The sequence below is a fragment of the Bos javanicus genome, chromosome 17, assembly GCF_032452875.1.
Source record: "Bos javanicus breed banteng chromosome 17, ARS-OSU_banteng_1.0, whole genome shotgun sequence".
Lineage (NCBI taxonomy): Eukaryota > Metazoa > Chordata > Mammalia > Artiodactyla > Bovidae > Bos > Bos javanicus.
The window spans coordinates 16,276,030-16,298,939 of NC_083884.1; the positions used below are offsets into that span (position 1 = coordinate 16,276,030).

A 22,910-nucleotide genomic window follows, 5' to 3' on the forward strand; every position below is an offset into this window, starting at 1 on the left:
TGAAGCTTAAGTTTTCATAGATACATGTATAGGCACATGCAGTGATGCATACATATGTCACAGTAGACACACACACACATAGATCTATGTATAGAGACAGAGACAGATACTTTCAAAGGTGTCTTATTACAAGGTTGACTAGCAAATATGGCTTCTTTTGTTAAAATTTTTTTGTTAATTTGATTAATTTTGCCAACAAAAACTAAGACAGATATCTGCACTTCTCTATTATAGAAAGACTTGCTCCTAGAGTCATTCCAGCCAGATTCTTGAGTGTTTGGAGATAAAAAGCATTGCCCTACCCTCTTCTAAAATCTGCTTTCCCTTTTCCTTAAGGAAAATGAGTATAAGAAAATATGGCTGCTTATCAAATTAAATTGTTTTCTCAATTTGTTTTGCTGATTTTTTTATTACTCACATTTTCATCAGGAGTTTAATTACAGGAAACATCAATCTTTCATCACCTGATTAACAGTAGAACCATTTCTAAATCACATTCATCAACAGTGACTTTCTAAAGTTTTCTTACTGTAGATGGTTCTCATCCTCCATATTACATTCACTTAGGTGGGAAGTTTACGCTGATTTTTTTTTTTTATGTTCTACTTGATTTAACTGTATATGGGGATTTTCTTTTTTAATAACATCAATTTTATTAATGAAGCTGGTCCAGATTCATAACTTCACATGAATCAAAATGAAAGCCTGTCATAATTTATGTCAAAAAGAAATAGTATACTTCAGTTTTCTTTAACTGAATATTTATTGACCATCAGCAATGAGCCAGGCACTGTGCTGTGCTCTGGAAAATGAGGTAAAGAAGCAGAATCCATATTAGTGATTTGTTCTGTCCATTAAGTGTTCAAGGCACTTGGAACAGAGTAAGATTAAGAGGTTAAGGGATACTGAATTTAGCCACATTTTTTGATGTTGCAGAAAACTGCTTATTGACGAGAACAGAGTTCCAAAGTATTGGAAATTATGCATTTATTTGTATCTTGTATTTTATCAGAAGATCGTATCTGTGCAATCAGTTTCCATTTAAAAAGTAAAAATATTTGGTAGGTAAGTCATCTGTAAAATTAGATGAATCACTTTCATTTGAATGTAAGATATTCTTTGGATATAGCCTAAAAACCATGTAGAATTTGCTCCTAAAGTGAATTCATAACTAGATCAGTTTTATGGATGGCTGGAGTCAAATTATAACACAGTGTCCTATAATTTATTTCATTATTTTTATTACTTTTTATTAATATCTTATTTTCCATGTTGATTTCATTCATTCTTTTTTGAGTTATAAATGTTTTTTAGGAGATAAGACACTGTTTAAATTTATAAAATTAAATACATACTTTGGTCTGAAAATTATTTAGTATTGGATAATTTATTATATAGTATTAGATAATGTAGTATTATCAAATAATTCTAAAGTGAAAGCTGTTAACATTTTATGTGCTGGATGATTGTGTATAGAATGCACAACAGAATGTTTTGGTAAAGATATTGGTTCATAAAAGGGATGATTAACAAATATAAATGTGATGTATTGCAAATGAATGTGTGCTCAAGTATACTTAAAATATATTAAATATGTGATGGATGTTATTGCATATTTAAGTGGGATTATTATCAGTTGTTTAAGTAAAGTGTATTCTTATTAAATAATAAAAATAATACTTATTATTAATTTATTTTAATCTTCCTCTTAATTTAGGAAAAATGCACTTTTAGTTTCTACCCTAACTTTGTCACATTAAACAATGCAGCAGAGAAATTAATAATGGCTTTCTGAACTATGAAGCAAACAAGCTAAAGTTGCAGTTTGCATATACTACCCCCTTAACTATTTCAGAAAAAAATATTTGAGATCAGTTCAGTTCAGTCACTCAGTTGTGTCTGGCTCTTTGCCACCCCATGAACTGCAGCATGCCAGGCTTCCCTGTCCATCACCAACTCCCAGAGTCCACCAAACTCATGTCTATTGAGTCCGTGATGCCATCTAACCGTCTCATCCTCTGTCGTCCCCTTCTCCTCCTGCCCCCAATCCCTCCCAGCATCAGGGTTCTTTCAAATGAGTCAGCTCTTCGCATCAGATGGCCAAAGTGTTGGAGTTTAAGCTTCAACATCAGTCCTTCCAATGAACACCCAGGACTGATCTCCTTTAGGATGGACTGGATGGATCTCCCTGCAGTCCAGGGGACTCTCAAGAGTCTTCTCCAACACCACAGTTCAAAAGCATCAATTCTTCGGCACTCAGCTTTCTTCACAGTCCAACTCTCACATCCATACACGACCACTGGAAAAACCATAGCCTTGACTAGATAGACCTTTGTTGGCAAAGTAATGTCTCTGTTTTTGAATATGCTGTCTAGATTGGTCATAACTTTCCTTCCAAGGAGTAAGCAATTATGTCTGCAGTGATTTTGGAGCCCCCAAAAATAAAGTCTGACACTGTTTCCACTGTTTCCCCAACTATTTCCCATTAAGTAAAGGGACCGGATGCCATGATCTTAGTTTTCTGAATGTTGAGCTTTAAGCCAACCTTTTCACTCTCCTCTTTCATTTGCATCAAGAGGCTTTTTAGTTCCTCTTCACTTTCTGCCATAAGGGTGGTGTTATCTGCATATCTGAGGTTATTGATATTTCTCCCGGAAATCTTGATTCCAGCTTGTGCTTCTTCCAGCCCAGCGTTTCTCATAACGTACTCTGCATATAAGATAAATAAGCAGGGTGACAATATACAGCCTTGACGTACTCCTTTTCCTATTTGGAACCAGTCTGTTGGTCCATGTCCAGTTATAACTGTTGCCTCCTGACCTGCATATAGGTTTCTCAAGAGGCAGGTCAGGTGGTCTGGTATTCCCATCTCTTTCAGAATTTTCCACAGTTGATTGTGATCCACACAGTCAAAGGCTTTGGCATAGTCAATAAAGCAGAAATAGATGTTTTCCTGGAACTCGCTTGCTTTTTTGATGATCCAGAGGATGTTAGCAATTTGATCTCCGGTTCCTCTGCCTTTTCTAAAACCATCTTGAGATATACATTCAGTAAGGATATGTTCTCAATTTAACTGCATTTCAAACTTTTATTAGAAAAAGATAATTATAAAAATTTGAGAAGAAAAAGAAATAGGATTATGCACAATTTTCACTTTATTTCTGTTAGACACACATTTTGAATATATGTTTAGACACACACATACACTGTGACCAAACTGCTGTACACAGTATAAATATAGATGTGCTTCTTGATATACTGCATATCATTATGAGTATTTCCTCACAAACATTGTCTGGAAATAATGAGATGATAATGATGATAAACTATTTCATCAAAAGAGAAACCACTCTTTTAGGTATTTAATTAATATTATAATGCTGCATTTAACATGTAAGCATCTTTGAACATGAAAATCTTTAACTACATCTCAGAAATTTTCCTGTAAGTCAGATTGCTGCAAGTGGAATTATTTTATAAGGAAGAGTTATTCCTTCTCTCCCATGTATTTATTTATATAATGACTTGTTGATATCAATGTGGACTCATGAATACTTATTTTATCCTTTGGTTTATATGCCTCTTATGTTATTATTTATTTGGGGTTCAAATTGTTCACGGGCTAGCTAGTAGGAGCTCTTGGTGGCCTTTTGGTAGCTTCTCTTGCATTAGACTATGTATTTCGTTTCTCACTTACTTTTACATTTTATTCACTCTCTTATTCTCCGGCTTCATAAAAAAGCTTGCTCTAGGTTCATCTGTATCTGCCCCAGCTTGTGGTTCAGCTAGTTTCCAAGGAACCCTGGTTTCTTTTTTGGAGAATAGCATTTAGAAACCAACATTTAGTTGGGTGGGGATGTTTTAATGATTCTTTGTAACAATAGGTACTCTGAACAGCAGTACCTACAAGCACTCTTATCTTACCAGCCTTAGATATTTTCAGTGATTTCATGCCATTTTGGACGAAAATTGTCATATTGTAGTTTCTAATTATTTGTGTCTTGATATTGTGGTGCAGCAGTAAAGAATCCGCCTGCCAGTGCAGGAGACTCAAGAGATGCGAGTTTGATCTCTGAGTCAGGAAGATTCCCCTGGAGTAGGAAATGGCAGCCCACTCCAGTGTTCTTGTCTGGAAAATTTCACTGACAGAGGAGCCTGGTGGGCTACAGTCCACGGGGTTGAAAAGAGTCAGACATGACTGAATATGCATGCATATGCACATTATGTAACTTAATACTGGATTTCAAAATAATATTTTTGATAATAAAATCCATTTCCTCAATAACACCACATTTATCCTCAGTCCATAGCTGTGGTGGAAAAGTCATTACATTATTTTCATTTTACAGTTAATTAATAAATTGATTTAGTGAGTGATTTGAGTCATCTAGAGTTTACTGTTATGTGTGATGTGCTAAATACTGATAGGCATTTCTTGCCACGTCATCTATGAGTGATTGTTTTCCTCACATTAGTTTTTTCCTTATAGTTCAGTTCTGCAAATATTTTAATCAACAAAATAATTGTCAATTTCTGATCAATTAATCAATCAATTTAATCAAATTTTGTTCATGTGCTTTTGACTGTTGTGTTTTATATTGGGATATGTTTTGAAATCTCATAATTAACCTTATGATAGTCAGTTTTTCTTTCTTTACCATCATCTTGTATTTTTACATTATAATCATAATTCGTGTTTCTTTGTTGGTTAAACAGATGGTCTTCTGAATTTTTGATACCTTTATTCATTTTTTAATGTTCCTCTATAACTGCAGATATTTCTCTTTTCAACTTGTAGATTTTTCTCTATACAGTGTATCAGTTTAATAATGTTTTAAACCTGTAGTTTTGGAGGTTTTTTATTTTAGATCTAGAATTTTGCACTATATCTTACTTCATAAATTTCTTTTCAGGATTACTGCAGATAGAGGTGAGAGAAGAAAATCTTTCTGTACATTCTGAGAACGAGTAATAGAATAACCGTTCCAAACTCTCATGCTGATGTATATTCGTATTTTTTCTTAACAAATAAGATTGTCCTCTTATTTTTGTACATTTATACATATTTATAAGCAGGTGGCTCAGTTGGTAACGAACCTGCAATGCAGGAGACCTGGGTTTGATCCCTGGGTTTGGAAGATCCCTTGGAGAAAGAAATGGCAACACTCTCCAGTATTCTTGCCTGGAGAATTCCATAGACAGAGGAGCCTGGTGGGTTACAGTCCATAGGGTCACAAAGAGACATGATTGAGTAACTAACACTTTCACTTTTCACTTTTCAAAGGTATAGCATCAAGTACAGTGTAATATGAGACTTCCCCGTTGGCTCAGAGGGTAAAGCGTCTGTCTGCAATGCAGGAGACCTGGGTTTGATCCCTGGGTTGGGAAGATCTCCTGGAGAAGGAAATGGCAACCCACTCCAGTACTCTTGCCTAGAAAATCCCATGGACAGAGGAGCCTGGTAGGCTACAGTCCACGGGGTCACAAAGAGTTGGACATGACTGAGTGACTTCACTTTCACAGTGTATCACAGGACTGCCTCTCTACTTTTACATACTATTCTATTAATGATATTTAAGTTTTATTAACTATTCCCTTGTAGCTTAGCTGGTAAAGAATCCACCTGCAATGCGGGAGACCTAGGTTCGATCCCTGTGTTGGGAAAGTCCCCTGGAGAAGGGAAAGGCTAACCACTCCAGTATTCTGGCCTAGAGAATTCTCTGGACTGTACAGTCCATGGAGTTGCAAAGAGTTGAACATGATTGAGCAACTTTCACTAATAACTCCATTGAAATCCATAAACCTTGCTAAATTGGACCTATCCCTCAGGCTTCTCAAAATTCAAGTAATATTTAAGCATCACTATGCACTGGACATTTTGAAATATTAGGGGCACAAGAAGATTAAGACCCGGTCTGTCTCAATTCTACCGAAGAGATTGATATCTAAACCCATGACTGTAATATAATACACTTTTGAGTACATGCTGAAAAATACCTGTTTCTTTCATCCATCATGCCTCCTGCCCTACTAAGGTTTATTTTATTCACATGCTATAAACGTTTCCTATCTACTCACAGAAGCAACAGATTAAAATGATGAGAAAGCGGAGATAAATATAGATCCTTGAGGCACATTACAAAAAAGAATTGCATGCACTGAAATACACTAGTTAATCACTACTCTGGGAACATGTGTTCATCCAGCTATACGTTGATCCATTCATGTTATTGGATGGCCTGTATTTCTCTGTCTTTCACAAGGGTATCATGACGTGCCCTGTGAACGGCCAAATACCCTATGTCATTGAATACTTTTTTCCCCTCATCTACCCAGCTATAAGTTCTGCCAAAAAGAATATGAAGTTCCCCTGACGTAGTTTTTCCTAATGATCCCAGTTTGCCTTCAAGTCATCACTTTTTCTTCATACAAAGGTGGTAAATATCAGGCACATCACAGACTTAGTTCACTTACTAGTGGTTAGATTCCTGTCCTTTCCCAAGTCATAGTTTTCCTTTAACTTTCAGACACACTCCTTGTGGGACCTGAGAATTCACTTTTCCTCCCACATCTTCTACTATATTTCCCGCTGCCTCCAGTTAACAAAATTGTCTGATAACTACCAAGAACTTATTTTATTCCAATAATTTATTATCACTTATAATCCATAGCTTGCTAATGCCAAAGATAAGTCATCTGAAAAAGGTACTCCATCCTCCAAATAGGGACAAATCCAAGGCTTTTTGTTTGTTTATTTTAAGCAAATCTCCCATGTTGTATCTTATATCTTTGGTCGGCCACAGTAACTATCTTCCTAATACACTGGAAATAATTAATGACTAGAACGATTAATCAGTTGACACTGCTATATCTAAAATAGTTCATGACATTAAGCCTTATGGAAGAGACACACCAAATATATGTTAGTTGAAAAACAAAGAGGAAGATCCCTTCATTCATTCAATAGATACTATTTGAACATCTATCCTATACCAGGCACTGTATCTAGAAACACATTTAGTCACTGCCCTGTTCTTGACATCTTGTGGATAAACAGTTGATTTGAAAGAAGACACACAGAGATTTTCCAAAGACAGCTTCTGCAAGATAAAGAACATAGAAGAGGAAGTATACATTTGGGAGTCCTCAGCAGATAGATAGATGAAACTGGAGAAAATGAAAAGAGAAAGAATAAGAAAAGATGAGCAAAATCTATCTTGCTGAGCCTTGGGGCATGGAAACTGCCTTCAACTGAGGAGTTGGAAGCACCAAGGGATGAAGATCAAATGCAACTTGGATACTAAACAAAGGCATCCAAAGAGAGGAAATAATCACTTTAGTAGTTAAAACTAACTGCAGTCACGTTTATATGACATATACTTTGCTAAACTTTCCATCCATCCCTCCCTTCAATCTCACAACAAACTTACAGGGGATATTGTTTTTATTCCCATTTTATAGATGAGAAAGTTGAGCACTGCTTCTAAGATCACAGAGCTGGTAGATAACTGAGCAAGGATTCACATCCAGGCGAGTGATTCCTGATTGAATTTGTTGAAAAGAATTGGGTGTGCAGAATAACTGGTGAAAAGGAATGCTTACTTTTTTACCTTTAATATTTTTTTTAATTGGAGGATGATTACAATGTTGTATTGGTTTCTGACGTACAATATGAATCAGCCATAAGTATAAAATTTTAAGAGCGGTTTTGCATGTAAGTTTACTTTCCTTTATGTTTGCCAGTAATATTTGATTAATGGTTTTCCAGGTGGTCATAGCTAATGCTTCACTTGTTGCTTATGTCTCTCCCTATCTTACAAGGCCCTAAACTCCCAGACTCCCACGTGTCTCTTCATGGTGCTCGGCCGTCTTTGTCTCATCCTGCTTCATCCTTTCTTATCCAGTCACACTGGACTCTTTTGAGATCTCATCTTATGCTTTTCAGTGCTGGGCTTTCAAAGGATTGCCCATCTCTACCATCCACAGGCTCAAACTTTTTATCCTCTGAGATGTCTTTTCTGATCTTTCAGGCCACAGCTGGCATTACAAGCATGGGAGCAGGGCAAGTGCACAGATTCCTCTCAGCAGGGCCCTGTGCCATGGGTTTAAGCTCTGTGGTCATCACGCCTTTTTAATAATGTTAGCTGTGTTGTTGTGAATAAAGACCAGTAGTGTGGAGAAGGCTGTGTCTGGGACATGGAGACTTACTTCATCTCCAGTTCTGCCCCCCTGGTTCTCCAGTGCCTGCCCAGCTTCCCCATTCTTATCCCAGCCCAATGACCATCTCCCGTTCCCACCCATACCTACCAAGGGGCCAGGGTGCAAGTGCTGGAGAGGCAGACTAGGTGCCTTTGAAGATCTGCTCACAGGCTATCACCATGCCTAAAGGAGTATGACACAAAAGAGTAAATGGAAATCACCATGACAGGCCAGAGAGATACTACTGAGGAAGAAAGAAAAAACCTTGCTTACTGCTTTTTAAGCAGAAGTCTCATAATTTTATTTTTTCATTGAATTCTGCAAATTATAGAATCATGCTTTCTACAAGGATTGCAAGTACAGAGTCCCACAGACATCATGCATGATAATGATCAAGTTCACCTGAATGAGCCAGCTGAAACTGATGGACACTGGAACAAACTAGGAAGAATATATCCCTTCAAAAGAGGGCCACCACTCCAGCTCCAGCCAGTCATTCCCATATGGGAACGTGGATCTAAAGTTACCATATCTTCTGATTTTTCAAGTGAATCTGAATTTTTGTATAAAATATCCCAATTTTTAAAAGTTGATAATAGTTTTTTTTTAAATAATTATAATGGGAGGAAGGCCAAATAAAATACATTTGAGGGTCAAATGAAGCTGTTCCTGGGCCACTGGTTTGCAGCCTCTGTATTTCTGATTTATTGGAAATACTATTTTAAATGTTATCTCTCCTACTAGACTTGGCTCTATGAGAGAATATGCCAAGTATTTTTTTTTTTTCCTCTGAATCTCCAGAGCCTAACATAATTCAGAGGCTAACACTGTGGAGTAAAGGCTGAATCACCCTGATCTGCACTGCTACTAGACAAGAAATGCTTAGTTTTCTCAGTATTTCCAAATGTACGTGCATATCTATGCAAGCTGCTGCTTGGCTGTGCTCAGTCGTGTCTGACTCTGCAACCCCATGGATTGTAGCCTGCCAGGCCCCTCTGTCCATGCGATTTCCCAGGCAAGAATACTGCAGTGGGTTGCCATTTCCTACTATAGTATTTATGCATACATACCTGAAAATCATCATATCCTCAGAACTTGCACTTAACATGAGAATTATTTAAGTGGTTTTATAATGTGTAACAAGTCTATTTTACTTTGTAAAGTATAAATATACAAGTGCAAAGCATCATTTTCATCAACAGGTTTATATATTAATACTCCTGGATTCAATGATTTCTGCACATGAATATTTAGAATTTCATTGGAAAGAAAAAAATCAATGAATGAGGGGCTTTAAAACTCAGGCCAGCAAGCAAAACAACTTGTAAAATACACTTAAAAATTTTTTAAATATTCGGTAAAAGTAAAAAAGATAACATATTATAAACTTAGAATTCCAATTATAATGGTACATTTTGAGCATTCAGTTTTCTCATAAAACTAATCTTATTTCCCTTAAAAATTGTGCAGTGACTTATGATGTAACGAAATAACACTTGACTCAGAACCAAGATATTGTACTTGCCAAGTCCACAATTTATTTATTTGGCTACATGACCTTTGGCAGGTCACTTAAATTCTCTGGGCCTCACTTTCTTTGTTGGTAAAATAAAGATCGTCTGCAATTTTTAAAAATCTCTCCCAGTTCTGAAGTTCTATGATAATAAGATGTCACATTATTTGTGAATTTTTTTTTCTTTCTTTTCAATCATTCAGCATATTTTGGTTGAGCATCTACTCCATGTCAGGCACTATTCTAGACACCAGGATATAGTAATGGACAAAATGGACAAAACACGTGACCTCCTGAATTTTATATTCTTTTCATGTCTCTCAACATAAAAAATACCATAAGAAAGAAAGACATTGCCTAATATGTTAAAAGTGACGTTCTGTGGAAAAATACAGAGCGAAGTAAAAGGGTTTCAGAATATTGTTGACATTTAATAGAGCAAGCTTCATTGAAAAGTTGATGTTTGAACAAAGACACAAGGAGGTAAGGGAATGAGCCGTATGGATACCTAGGATAAGGATATATTAAGTATTGAAAACAGCTAATGCTAAAGCCTTGAGGCATACGTGTGCTTTCCACAATCAGACAACAGCAAAGAAGCTCATTTGGCTTGAATATGAAAAGTTAAGGGGAGAGAGTAGAAGATGAGTTTAAATAATTTAAAGCCTTTCTATTGACTTTGACTATTACTCAGAAAATCCAGAAGCAGTTGGAGGGTTTTGAGCAGAAGACTAACCTGATTTGACAGATTTTAACACCCAGGCTGTTATGTTCAGACTAGACTGTAGATTAGGATAGAACCAGGTATAGACCAGTTAGAAAGCTAATATAATTCTCTAACTGAGACATGATGGTAGTAGCCTGGACTAAGAAAAATAGCCTGGACATGATGAAAAGTAGCTGGGTTCTGTACTTTGAAAGTGGTGCCAACAGAGTTTTCTGATGGTTTGGATGGGAAAATGAGAGAAGGGAGAAGTCAGGAATGAGCTGAAGGATGGGGTGGCTGTGGACTAGCTGGCAAGGACTCTGGAAAGAACAAGTTTTGTAGTCAGGAATAGGGACATGTTCTCTTCGAATATCTTAAGTTTACCATGGAAATATCAAGTATGCAGTTAGATATAAAAATCTGAAATTCAGGAGAGAGGGTTAGATAAATGGTCTAAAATTGGGAATTGCTAGCAGGCAATGGCACCCCACTGCAGCACTTTTGCCTAAAAAATCCCATGGACAGAGGAGCCTGGTAGGCTGCAGTCCATGCGGTCACTAGAGTCGGACATGACTGAGCAACTTCACTTTCACTTTTCACTTTCATGCACTGGAGAAGGAAATGGCAACCCACTCCAGTGTTCTTGCCTGGAGAATCCCAGGGATGGGGAAGCCTGGTGGGCTGCCGTCTATGGGGTCGCACAGAGTCGGACACGACTAAAGTGATGCAGCAGCAATAGCAGCAGGTAATTTAAAGCCATGGAACTGAATAACGTCAGCAAAAAAAAAAAAAAAGAATTGAGTTTTCAGAGAAAAGAGAAATGACCTACAGATCACAAATGGGGACAACCTGATGTTAACAAGCAGAGGAGCCGACCTCAAAGTTGGATAAGGAGTGATGAGTGACTTAGGAGGTTAACAAGTATAACATCCTGAAATCTAGGGTTAGACGGTATTCAACAAAGGAGGGATCCATCTACCCAGTGCTGCTGGTAGGTAAGGAAAATGATGACTGAGAAGCAACTTTGGATTTTGCAGCATGGAAGACATTGATGATGCTGATTAGAGTAGCTGTACTAGAATACAAAGGGATTAAAGCCTCAGTAGAGAAGGTTAAGAGGAAAAGAAGAAAAGGAACTGGAGACAGCATTTATGAACAACCCTCTGAGAACTTTCAGCATGAAAGGAAGCAGAGAAATAGGGTGGAATCTATAGAGGAAGTAGGGTCAAGAGAGGATTATTTTTTAAAGATGGGATGATAGCCATGTGTCCTAATGGGAACAATCCAGTAACAAAGAAATATTGATGATGTTGGAGGCAGGGGAAGGAACTGCTTGAGTGATACCCTCAGTAGTGAGAGTAGGGATGATCTGGTGTATACAGGTAGAGGAGCTGGTCTTAGCTAGAGAACAAATAGTTCATCCTCAGAAATAGGAGAGAAGACAGGCATAGAGAACAAACATGAAAACCAAGGAGGAAAGGCAGGGGTGGGATGAATTGGGATTAACACACACACACATATATATATTATATATTCAGTTCAGTTCAGTCATTCAGTCGTGTCTGATCGACTCTTTGTGACCCCATGAACCACAGCACACCAGGCCTCCCTGTCCATCACCAACTCTCAGAGTCCACCCAAACCCATGTCCATCGAGTCTGTGATACCATCCAGCCATCTCATCCTCTGTCGTCCCCTTCTCCTCCTGCCCTCAATCTTTCCCAGCATCGGGGTCTTTTCAAATGAGTCAACTCTTTGCATCAGGTGGCCAAAGTATTGGAGTTTCAGCTTCAACATCAGTCCTTCCAGTGAACACCCAGGACTGATCTCCTTTAGTATGGACTGGTTGGATCTCCTTGAAGTCCAAGGGACTCTCAAGAGTCTTCTCCAACACCACAGTTCAAAAGCATCAATTCTTCGGCGCTCAGCTTTCTTCACAGTCCAACTCTCACATCCATACATGACCACTGGAAAAACCATAGCCTTGACTAGATGGACCTTTGTTGGCAAAGTAATGTCTCTGCTTTTCAATATGCTGCCTAGATTGGTCATAACTTTCCTTCCAAGAAGTAAGCTTCTTTTAATTTCATGGCTGCAATCACCATCTGCAGTGATTTTGGAGCCCAGAAAAATAAAGTCAGCCACCATTTCCACTGTTTCCCCAACTATTTCCCATGAAGTGATGGGACCGGATGCCATGATCTTAGTTTTCTGAATGTTGAGCTTTAGGCCAACTTTTTCACTCTCTTCTTTCACTTTCATCAAGAGGCTCTTTAGTTCTTCACTTTCTGTCATAAGGGTGGTGTTATCTGCATATCTGAGGTTATTGATATTTCTCCTGGCAATCTTGATTCCAGCTTGTGCTTCTTCCAGCCCAGCGTTTCTCATAATGTACTCTGCATAGAAGTTAAATAAGCAGGGTGACAATATACAGCCTCGACGTACTCCTTTTCCTATTTGGAACCAGTCTGTTGTTCCATGTCCAGTTCTAACTGTTGCTTCCTGACCTGCATATAGGTTTCTCAAGAGGCAGGTCAGGTGGTCTGGTATTCCCATCTCTTTCAGAATTTTCCACAGTTTATTGTGATCCACATAGTCAAAGGCTTTGGCATAGTCAATAAAGCAGAAATAGATGTTTTTCTGGAACTCTCTTGCTTTTTCCATGATCCAGCGGATGTTGGCAATTTATCTCCGGTTCCTCTGCCTTTTCTAAAACCAGCTTGAGCATCTGGAAATTCACAGTTCACATATTGCTGAAGCCTGGCTTGGAGAATTATATTATATATATATTACTGATATTGTGTATAAAGCAGATAACTCTGTAGCTCAGAGAACTCTTACTCAATGCTCTGTGGTGACGTAAATGGGAAGAAAATCCAAAAAAAAAGGGATATATGCAAACAGCACTTCACTTTGCTGTTCAGCAGAAATTAATGTTATGTCGTAAAGCAACTATACCTCAATAAAAATAATTTAGGAAAAAAGAGAGAAGAAAGAGCATAAGAAATGTGGGTGAGTGGACAGACATCAGATCATATGTCAAAATGACTTAATGCTTGTTCCCATCTTTACAAAAATAGTAGCCAACAATTTGGGGTTGTATCATATGTGCCAAAATTATTTTGAAGATGCTGCCTTTATCATTTTACCCTTGCAACCCTCATAGGAGTAGTCCTACCCATTTAATGGATAAAGAGGCAGACAGTTGGCGTTGCATGTACTTTCATGCCAAGTCCAGTGGCCGGGCCTGGATCCAGACCCTGGTGGTCCAAGTTGAGTACCTTGTCCCCTGAATCACGATTCTGCACTGCTTCTATTCTTTCCAGGAGAAAGCATTGCTAATCTTAAATCTGTACAGATAAAGTGTTTGCAATCATCCTTTGCACAAACTGTTAAGTTTTATCAGATACAAGTTAGCAATATTATGAGATAACTTCATGAAAATCAATCCCTTCAGTATCTCTTAAACATTTACTATGGAATTGTACCTTATGCAGAAACAGTTGCCACATATTCATAATCACAATTAAAAAAATATTTCACATTCTCATATATCTGATGATACTCGTACCCACAGAGAATCTGAGATAGACCAAAAGAAGGAAAAAAAAAGATTCATATCTCCCTTGTGGGAAATGTGAGGCATATAATATAGAATCAGATCAGATCATTCGCTCAGTCGTGTCCGACTCTTTGCGACCCCGTGAATCGCAGCACACCAGGCCTCCCTGTCCATCACCAACTCCCAGAGTTCACTCAGACTCACGTCCATCAAGTCGGTGATGCCATCCAGCCATCTCATCCTCTGTCGTCCCCTTCTCCTCCTGCCCCCAATCCCTCCCAGCATCAGAGTTTTTTCCAATGAGTCAACTCTTCGATGAGGTGGCCAAAGTACTGGAGTTTCAGCTTTAGCATCATTCCTTCCAAAGAAATCCCAGGGCTGATCTCCTTCAGAATGGACTGGTTGGATCTCCTTGCAGGCCAAGGGACTCTCAAGAGTCTTCTCCAACACCACAGTTCAAAAGCATCAATTCTTTGGCGCTCAGCCTTCTTCACAGTCCAACTCTCACATCCATACATGACCACAGGAAAAACCATAGCCTTGACTAGACGAACCTTTGTTGGCAAAGTAATGTCTCTGCTTTTGAACATGCTATCTAGGTTGGTCATAACTTTCCTTCCAAGGAGTAAGCGTCTTTTAATTTCATGGCTGCAGTCACCATCTGCAGTGATTTTGGAGCCCAGAAAAATAAAGACTGACACTGTTTCCACTGTTTCCCCATCTATTTCCCATGAATTGGTGGGACCAGATGCCATGATCTTCGTTTTCTGAATGTCGAGCTTTAAGCCAACTTTTTCACTCTCCACTTTCGGATGGGAAATAGTATTGTTTGGTTGGTTACTTGCCTACCTTAGTCGCTCAGTCATATCTGAGTCTTTGTGATCCTTTGGACTGTAGCCTACCAGGCTCCTCTGTCTGTGGAATTCTCCAGGCAAGAATACTGGAGTGGGTTGCCATTTCCTTCTGCAGGAGATCTTCCTGACCCAGGAATTGAACCCATGTCTCCTGTGTCTCCTGCATTGCAGGAGGATTCTTTACCTGCTGAGCCACTGGGGAAGCAAGCCCCTCTTGCCTACTTATTCAGCACTTATAAGTTGAATCTATTTACTTTAGACTTTGTTGGATTTGTAGAAATAATTTTCTAAGGGTGCAGTGTATTCCACTGGCCTTGAACTTAACTAGGAAACTACTCACTCACTTAGTGCACTTCAGGATAGAAATGTGTTTCATTTTCTGTCCTCTCAGTGTTCTAACCAAGCTTTTATCAACTCACTCTCCACCACCCCTCTCTTCTCAATCACAGATAGTGGACAAAATTTAAATAACAAGAGCTCTTTGTTGTAGATGTATTGGTGATTTGGGGTTGCTTGTTGACTCATAACCTATGAACTTACTCTTCAATTTCAGCATGTTTGTAGATCAGAGTTCTGAGATTATAGTTTTGAGGGGTCAAAAGGTAAAATAAGCCCAAGGAATGTGAACATGTGACTCTTCCTGTTCCAGCATAAGCCCTGATTCAAAATTTTTTTTTGCTTCCACCTATACAGAGCTTGTTTGACTAATGGATCTAGTTCCTGGAAACTGTCTTAGCAGAATTTACTTCAAGCTTTCAACTTTGTGCTCTGAAATGAGAAGTTTAACCAGGGTAGCAGTTGATGCATTTCCTTTGCTGTTTGGCTAAGAGCAAGACTGGAAAGTTTTATGACATTGTTCTCAGACTGGCAGGATTTAAACAAACAAGGTTTCCTTGACGTGAGAAAAGGTTGCTTTGTTCTTCCCCTGGCAGTTTGTCTGGAGTCAGGCAGTCCAGTCATTTCTCATACATCTGGAAGGTACCACGATCAGTCACTTACTTTGGTCATAGTTCACTGGACACTATGATGATTACATCTGAAGATGCATCTTTGCCCTTTGTGTGAATACCTTTGGTGCCTTTAAGACTGTTGCTACTAGAGACAAAGGAAGACACAGCATTTATATGGAATCTTCCTCCCAGGGTTGCCATTAACCTTGCCCTACCTGATACCCAGGGGCTTCCCAGGTGGAGCTAGTGGCAAAGAACCCACCTGCCAATGCAGGAGACATAAGACACACAGGTTTGATCCCTGAGTCAGGAAGATCCCTGGAGAAGGGAATTGCTACCCACTCCAGTATTCTTCGGAGAAGGCGATGGCACCCCACTCCAGTACTCTTGCCTGGAAAATCCCATGGACGGAGGAGCCTGCAGTCCATGGGGTCGCGAAGAGTCGGACACGACTGAGCGACTTCCCTTTTACTTTTCACTTTCATGCATTGGAGAAGGAAATGGCAACCCACTCCAGTGTTCTTGCCTGGAGAATCCCAGGGATGGCGGAGCCTGGTGGGCTGCCATCTATGGGGTCGCACAGAGTCCGACATTACTGAAGCGACTTAGCAGCAGCCAGTATTCTTGCCTGGAGAATCCCATGGACAGAGGAGCCTGTTGGACTATGGTCCATAGAGTCACAAAGAGTCAGATGCAACTGAAGTGACTTAACATGCACACATGCATGCATTATTTCTAGATTTGGCCTTGTTTCTTAGCTTTGGTCTCTCTGTTCACCTAAAATTTATATCTTCCTGTTTCTCCCCCCACTTCTACTTACTCCATTCCCTATGCCTACCATGGTGACTGTCCACTTGATTTTCCATTGTTTTTTATCATGGCTTCAAGCTCAACTCATGTGTGTGTTTGCTTAGTCACTCAGTCATGTCCAGCTCTTTGTGACCCCATGGACCGTAGCCCACCAGGCTCCTCTGTCCATGAGATTCTCCAGGCAAGAATGCTGGCGTGGGTTGTCATTCAATACTTACTTCCCCTTTATTCCTACCTTTTCCAAGTCTTTTTGTCATCTTAGCTCCATCCCCTCTTCCCTCCAGTCCCACTTATGACCTCCTCCAAGTTAGTTCATGGCTTCTGTTTACAGCACTTGGCATCATCAAACCAGACATCCCTCCCCGACTGTTGTACAAAGACTCACTGTTTTGGTGTTCACTCCCTATATACCAAGCAGCTTCTCTGACCTCCCTCTGCATAGCTCTCCCTTCACGTGTTCAGGAAGCAACAGGACCTTGTCTGAACTTGATCTTCTCACCAGAGATGCATTCTCTTGCCTCTGAACCCTTAACCCCTCTGGATGTGTTTTGTCCCAACTTTCTCAGCACTTATCATACCCTCCTTATATTGAAGGCATTGCTTTACACCTCTTGAGACTTTCTCTTCTGTATTTTAAGCTCCTTGAGGGTAGTGGTCATGAGTTTTAATATTAGTATCACCCCAGGACCTCATACTGAAGAGGTTCTACTTGTCTAACAAATGAGTATATAGTTGACCCTCTGTGTCTGAAGGTTCTGCATCTGTAGCTGGTTGAATTGCCAGATGTAGAACCTGTGGGTATGGAGGGATGATAGTATTACACCATTTTTTAGAAAGCACATGAGCATCCTTGGGGGTGAATATCAAGGGGTCCTGGTGGCCAGTCCTCCACAAATGCAGTATTTCTCATGATGGGCAATGAAAAAAAAGGGGGAAATTGATACAAGGAAGACAGCTTAGCATTTGTTGAAGACAGATGAATATAGATTTTTTTTTTTAATTCCTGGACCAGAGCCAGGAAATGATTCATGAAGATGGAGTGAGGAAGACTTGGAGGAGGGCATTCTTAGTGGCCAGGGACGTCATTCTAGGCAGCTCGGCCTCAGCAGGTGTGTCTCGTTCCCTGATTACTCATCTGTTGTCTGGATTAGCTTCATTTCTGTGTTCTATAACCCAGGATTTAGCTGATATTCAGAGCCCTCTGATGGCCAGGTGTCTAGGGTCTATGACCAAAGTTGCACGTGTGTATTATACAAAGGAGTCCTGCTGTAAGGTATCTGGAGAGGAAACCTTATCATTAGTTGATCCCTCCAAGCACTGATATTCGCATTGTAAAACTGTACCCAAAACACAGCCGGTCACACAGGTAGCCATCTCTGAGTCGATGTAGAGCAGTTGTGTTCTCAGTTGTGTTCTCGGCTGTGTCTAGCTCCTGTGTCCCCATGGACCGTAGCCCACCAGACTCCCCTGTCCATGGAATTTTTCAGGCAAGAACACTGGAGTGGGTTGGCATTTCCTACTCCAGGGGATCTTCCTGAACCAGAGACTGAACCTATGTCATTGGCATCTCCTGCATTAGCAGGTGGATTCTTTCTCATTGTGCCACTGGGGAGCCCTAATATAGAACAGAGGCCCTTCAAAACCATCGATGACTCTATGGGCAGAGATATACCCACTCCCAGCCCCCAACCTTGAAACCACTGCCAGTTCTATGCTGCCTGAGGTTTGGACATCCTGTTAAAAATCCTGTCAGCTATGGAATGGGTTCCTCTCACAACCTTGGGAATTTTATCACCCTCCTTAAAGGCCATTCTAATTGTTCTGCTCCGCATTTCATCATCTTCTGAACTTAGGTAAATCCTATGAGCCAGGCTCATATATTTCTCCTATCCCTTTGCATAAAGTTTAATGGGCAGGCAAGCTTTGAGCTTTTCATTTTTTTCCCAATGTCTGAAAAGTTGTGATAACAAAAATAATACTGGCTACAAGCTTCTGTGAAGTTAATTATTTTCAGTGAATGAAGGAGACTGAGCACCTGAGAAGAAAATGGCTCAGAAATTGGAAAGAAAACATTATATTCTGCTACCATCGGTTGGAATTTGGCCCTTTTATTTTCCTCCTGAGCAACATAAGAGCCATTGAGCTCAGAGGACGTGAACATCCTGTACAGGAAGTAGATGGTGTGTGGAGGAGGTGAAGGGGGCGCCCGGCCGTCATCCTTTGAATCCTTCAGTGAATTCACTCGAATCCTGTTAGAGAAGCGAGTCAAGGGCTGGAAAACAGGCTCTGCTTGGACGACTTCCAACACACTTCACAAAGCTCAGGAAAAGCTCAGCTAAGCCACACACATTTTATGCTTTCCTGAGGAAAGACTCTGCTTGTTGGTCTCAGGGTTAAGGAGTTTCAGCAAGTTTTTATAGAGATACTAAAACATTCTCTTCATATTTTCCTCTGTCACTAAAAAGAGCCCAGGGGATAGAATCAATGATGCGGGCACTTAAGTGTCTGCTGGGCCAGTTAGCTTCTGTGAGAGGTGTAGGCGCAGTGACTACATGTTGGCAAGCCCTTAGCTACCTGGCGTCTCTGGGTTTTTCATACGAGTGTATATTTGTGTGTGTGTGTGTGTGTAATAATCTCAGCTGAAACATGAGGAAGCTAAACTCAAAAGAGTGGATGTGTGCATTTCAAGATTTTTTTTAAAGCCTTTTATTGAGCTATAACACATACTGAAAAGTATATACATCTTAAGTGAAGAGCTTAATGAATTTTTGCATATAATATGCACCCATGTAAGACCACTCACATGAAAACATAAATAATTTAGAGTGCTTCAGAAGGTTCCCTCATACATAAAAGGCACCACTTTTCCTTGTTTAAAGATAAGTCTGAATCTCATTTCAAGATTTCTTACTTGAATCTAGAACACGCAGAATGAACACCATCTTCATCCATCCCAGAAAACGACTTTCCCATCAGGACAAAATAAACCCCATGTAAATTGTGAAGTACGGAGAGACAGGAAGCCGTAAGGGATGATGTCACAGTGGTCTCAGAGTTGTCAGGAGCTGCTGCTTTTTTTGTTGTACCCCAAAAATATTTTTCAGGGAACAAACTTAAGCATTCGCTGTGCCTTTCTCAGAGTGATTTGGAATGCTCATTGAAGCAGAAAGGCCCTTTATGAACTGACTGCTTCAGCCTGTCTCTGCCCTGTCACACACCATTGTGTCTATTTCAGAACCTGAGATTTACACTGAGTGAATATTAACAGGGAAGAAAACCTGAAGTCGTTGCAATTTGCATTTGCCAGTGAGATTTACCTTTATTTGCTAAAATTAAATTGCTTCTTTTCTAGGAAAAAAAAATGTACTTTTAGCTTTCTCATGTATACTTCTGTATAGGAAGCTTACTGCTATCTTTAAGACATTCTGCCTTGCTCACCAACTTGTAATTTTCTTATTCATCATTGTTTTCGTATATTGTCCTTTTCCTTAAATTTTAGTCATAAGAAGTATATATAATTATAGTAAGCAAAGACACTGGAAAGTGGTTAGTGTCAAATACCTAAGGGCACTTCTAGACTTAGAATTTATTTATTTTTCCAGGTCCTCAGTTTTATTCTAGTAGGACTAGATCAGGGGATCTCTTTCTTTTTTAATCTCATTGCATTTCTGATTAGGAATCAAATGGTTAAATTAGAGTGAAGATAGGTTTAGAAGTGACTAAAAAAATTATGCCGATGAAGAAATCTGTGAAGATTCTTCTTTTAAAGATCCTTAAGAAAAACCATCAGCTCTGTTTAATTTGAGCTGTCACTTAGTATCTTGCAAGGCGGGGTGGGAATAAGTTAATTTTCCACTTTCTGATAGAAAGAGCTTATCACACTTTTGGCGAGGTTATTGATCACTTGACACAGAATAGGATGCTAGGTGCCCAGACAACATGTACCTGCTATTTGGGAACTTTGCAAATGCGTAGAAGAGTGTAAACCAGTTACCGGAATGGAGTAAGTGACCAAGTAGTTTTACTTCAGGCTGATAAAGCAGCGCCATCTACTGCACACAGGCTTTATTCTGTGTTGGAGAATTCTTCAGTAGAAATTCATTTTTGCAGACCTCAACACAAAGCCAAATGGGTTTTCAGTCTGTTATCTTTTAAGATATACATCTGGGTCGATTTATTGAGATACTTGTTTTCCACGTGTATGTGTCTGCATATTCACATTGAGAACAGTAATCGAATAAGAGAGTGAAAGGTAAAACAATATAAATATGAAAACAATATGAATATCAAGTATTTCTTCTTGATGTCTCTTGATGTGTCTTTTACTCTGAAAATAAGTCTAATGTACCTCCATTTGCCCTTTTATGTCTACTAATGACATAAAAATCAAGTTACCCAGTGCCTATTTCAGTTGAACCACTGTTCATATTTTATCCTAAGCTGCCCACAAATGAGTCCTTTATTAAATGATTATAGATTTAATAGGCTTTCATTGAATTCTCTTTTCTCTAGTGTTTTTTATTCCTGTCATAACACTTAATTCTACAATATTTTAAAATAATAACTCCTAATGTTCCTAATGTATTTTGTATTACAACTTCACATAAGCATTTACATAGAGTATTAACAGGAGCATCTCTTTTTATTAAGTTGGGACCATTAATTATCCTTTCAACCATTTTGGTTTATTTCATCTAATCTATTATAGAACATAAAATAAGTAAGTGATGGTAGATATGGTGCAATAATGATTATGATTCTTTTCATCACTACCTATAACTCTTTCAAGGTCTTAACTGATTATTGACCATTCACATTACTCCCTCTGTAAACTGAGAAGATTGTATCACTTCAGATCTTGATTCATAGTTAATTTTTCAGCATGCGCTCATTTCTTTTCAATTGTATTTGTATTTGTCATACCACTGTCAATTTATATATTAATGGAATAGCACACAGTCTGGAATTTATAATATTTGACATTTGTCAGGATTTGATTTTCAAATAGATTGAAATAGAATATAACTTGTTTCTATATCACATGCCAAAGTCATAATTATATAACTGAAACATGTTAAATTTCTAGGCATACAGAAAGCACAGATGGTTTCAGTTTTGTATCCTGATTTGAAGAAAGGCTATTCAGATTCCAAATACTGTCAAAAACTTGATTTTCTCATTCATACCTATATGTTAAAAGACTTTTGTTTTATTTATTCCAACTTTACTCATTTAATTAAAAACTGAATATTTTATATGCTGTGATCCGAAGATCCAGTGATTAAAACAGAAATTTCTTGCCCTCAGTGAGTTCACTTTCTTGCAGAAGAGTATGGGCAAGGAGCTGTGAACACAAAGGAAAGTGAACCTGACCCAAATTTTAGTAAATGAGGAGGGGATTTAGGGGGGAAATCAAGAAGACTTCCTGTAAGAGAGAAACTCTGAATTGAGTCTGCAGAGAAGATAAAGTATTTGTCAGGAAGATAAGCAAGGGAAGAATGCTCCAGGACTGCAGATAGGATTTGCAGAGACACTGAGATGAGACAGCAGAACAGGTGTGGGGAAATTTGTCTGTTCAGCTCTCCTGGGACTCAAGGCTACAGATGAAAAAGCTCTGAGAGATGAGACTGGACACATAGGCAGAGATCAGATAATGCAGGGTCTGTCATGCTTTGGGACTTTGTTCTGAATGCTTTGGTGTCTTTAAAATAGTAAGGAAATGAAAGAGTGAGTGATGGAATTCAAATTGATTAGAAAGATCTCTGTAGCAACTCTGTTGAGAAAAGATTGGAGAAGGATATGCCTGGAGGAAGAGGAGTCACTCAACAGAGCAGGATAGAAAGCAGTCCATGGGAAATGGATAACTGATGATGGGAGAGGGCAAAAGGAAGATGAGTGTTTGATGGGTCTTTGAAACCCCTAGACTGTAGTTCACCAGGCTCCTCTGTCCATGGAATTCTCCAGGCAAGAATACTGGAGGCGGTAGCCATTCCCTTCTCTGGGGGAACATCTTGACCCAGAGATAGAACCTGGGTCTCCCGCATTGCAGGCAGATTCTTTACCATCTGAGCCACAGGGAAGCCCTATTATGATGGTAGAACTAATTTCATTACCCAGTAAGTGTGAAGACTATAGAAGGAGTCCAGGAAAACATGTTTCCAGCAGGGGAAGAGTTTGGTGGCATCATCCACCAAGATCCAGGCAATGCCCAGATTAGAGATGAGCAGAGAGGAAGAGGAGTTCTTCTATAAATGAGTGAGATAGGATCCAAGTGGAGAGTCCAATGCATGGCTGGTTATAGATATCAGGAGTTCAG

General features: G+C 39.2%; 1 protein-coding gene across 5 annotated transcripts in view; it reads left to right on the forward strand.

Moving 5' to 3' along the window:
• The window catches only part of INPP4B (inositol polyphosphate-4-phosphatase type II B), a 456,612-nt gene that overhangs the window by 334,144 nt on the left and 99,558 nt on the right, over window positions 1-22,910 (forward strand). The window lies entirely within an intron of this gene.